At 61.3% G+C, this 2,456-nt stretch overlaps 1 pseudogene; it reads left to right on the top strand.

Moving 5' to 3' along the window:
- The first annotated feature begins 215 nt into the window (after window positions 1-215).
- LOC114883965 lies at window positions 216-2,192 on the top strand (annotated as a pseudogene).
- Window positions 2,193-2,456: the final 264 nt, after the last annotated feature.

The following is a 2,456-nucleotide window of genomic DNA, read 5'->3' as shown; positions in this document are numbered from 1 at the left end:
GATGCAGGGGACACCGGTTCGTGCCCCAGTCCAGGAAGATCCCACATGCCGCGGAGCGGCTAGGCTCGTGAGCCATGGCCGCTGAGCCTGCGCGTCCGGAGCCTGTGCTCCGCAACAGGAGACGCCGCAACAGTGAGAGGCCCGCGTACCGCAAAAAAAAAAAAAAAAAAGTATTTCATTGGGCTAATAATGTTAAACTATGAATTTCAAACTGGCTTGGCGGCTGGGCCGGGGGCCTCGTAGCTGACGTGGTGTTTGCGATTGAGGGCACAGCCAACCTGGGGCCCTATTTCGAGGGCCTCCGCAAGCACTACCTGCTCCTGGCCATCAAGTATTTTAATGGTGGTCCTGCTGCCGAGATGGACTTCGGGGGAGACTATGCGGGGACCCAGTACAGCCTCGTGGTGTTCAACACAGTGGACTGCTTTCCCGAGTTCTAAGTACAATATCACGCTCCCACCAGCAGCGCCTATGGGTTTGTCATCTGGCTCGATGGCATGAAGTTCATGGAGGGGTGGGGGTGGGCGGGGCCAGAGCTGCAGCCTCATCGCTGAAGGCGTCAGCAGGGCTCTGCAGCTGTTCGATGACTTCAAGAAGATGCCCGAGCAGACTGGCCAGACACACCGACTCTGCCTCCTTACTGTAACTCGCCCCTCTACCTGCTGCCTGCTGTCGAGGGCAACACATACTCTGGGTGCACGACGGAGACCCTCGTGCAGAAGGCTGGGGAGTGAGGAATCTACTTCTCCATCGTGTTGCCCTGGAAGCTGCCTGCCCTGCAGCTTCTGTTCGAGAAGGCGGCTCCTCCCGCCAGGCTGGAGCCACTGCAGCCACCAACAGACGTGAGCCAGGACCCGAGGCACATGGCGCTGGTGCGGGGGCTTGTGCTGCCCGTCGGGGGTGGCTTGGACCCAGGCCCCCTCCAGCTAAAGCCGCCCGTGCCCCTAGATCCTCCCTCGGGCGCCCCGCTCTTGGCAGCCCCCCAGCAGCCTCTGCCCTCTGTCCCCCCGCAGTACCAGGTCCCCTGAGTGCAGCTCAGGTGGCTGCCCAGAGCGTCGTGGAGGCCGCCAAGAACCAGAAGGCTGGGCTGGGCCCTCGCGGCGCCCATCAACCCTCTTCAGCAAGCCTCTCCAGGAGTGGGTCCCCCCCTACAGTCAGGCCCGGGCCTCCCGGTGCCCCCAAGCCGCCTCCCACCTTCCCAGCCCAGCCTGGTCTCCACTGTGGCCCCTGGCCCGGTCCTGGCCCCCCAACTGGGCAGCCCGGGGCACTGTTCAGGGCGGGCACTGTTCTCCGGCCCAGCTCGGGACCCTGGCCCTCGGCGGGCAGCAGTCAGTCTCCAACATACTCCTGGCCTGGAGCGGGATCCTCGAGTGGCAGGAGAAGCCCAAACCTGCCTCTGTGGTGCCAACACCAAGCTGAGCAGGTCACTGCCTTCTCAGGTCTACCTGAGTCACGGTGAGAAGCTGAAAAGAGGACAGCGCTGATCATGAAGCTCATCCCCCAGTAGCTGCTGAGCACCCTGCGCCCTTTGTGGAACTCAGGGATGGTCCGTTTCCACTTCACCGACAAGGACCTGGACTCCCTCCGAGGTCTCTACCACATCCTGGGCAACGGCTTCGCTGGCTGTGTGCGCTTCCCCACGCGGCCCCCTGCGAGGTGCGTGTGCTCATGCTGCCGTACTCATTCAAGAAGGTCTTCATGGGCCTCATCCCCTAAGACCAGAGACACGTTGCCAGCGGCATCCGGGAGGTCATCACCAACCACAAGCGACTCCAGCAGCAGAAGCTTGAGCAGCAGCTCTGGCCGCCGCAGCCCCAGCCTCGGGGGACTGCCCAGGCGCCCCACAAGGCCCTCCTGGAGCGGCCCCCCGCTCACCCCCTCCCGGCCCCACCCATCGGCCCCAGAACCCCGGGGCCGACCCCCAACTGCGGAGCCTCCTCTTCAACCCACCACCGCCCTAGACTGGGGTTCCCCCACCTCAGGCCTCTCTCCACCACCTCCAGCCACCACGGGCCCCTGCACTGCTGTCCCCACCGCACCAGCCGCCCATCCAGTCCTGGCCTGCGCAGCTTCCCCCCAGGGCTCCACTGCCAGGTCAGAGGCTGCTCAGCAGGGTTCTCTGAGGCCCCGTCTCCCAGCCAGGCCTGCAGCCCAGCGTCATGGAGGATGATATCCTCATGGACCTCATCTGAACCCCCAACACCCAAGAAAGTTCCTTTTAACACACACACACACACACACACACACACACACACACACACACACACAGGCTGGGTTAAGAAATAAAATAATTATGAATTTTTAAAATAGTATTATAACTATCAATAATTACTAATGTTTTGAAAAGTTTTTAAATCATGACATTTTCTCAAACTGAAATTAAAATATCACACGCTGTACCAGGGTCCTACTGCCCGTGACTAGTACGCCGAAGATGTCACATGACCTTCACCACA

This window comes from Monodon monoceros, unplaced genomic scaffold (genome assembly GCF_005190385.1).
Source record: "Monodon monoceros isolate NGI ecotype Baffin Bay Population unplaced genomic scaffold, NGI_Narwhal_1 Super_Scaffold_5, whole genome shotgun sequence".
Classification (NCBI taxonomy): domain Eukaryota; kingdom Metazoa; phylum Chordata; class Mammalia; order Artiodactyla; family Monodontidae; genus Monodon; species Monodon monoceros.
The sequence above is the reverse complement of the archived record's forward strand: the minus strand, read 5'-3'. Positions and strand labels throughout refer to the sequence as shown.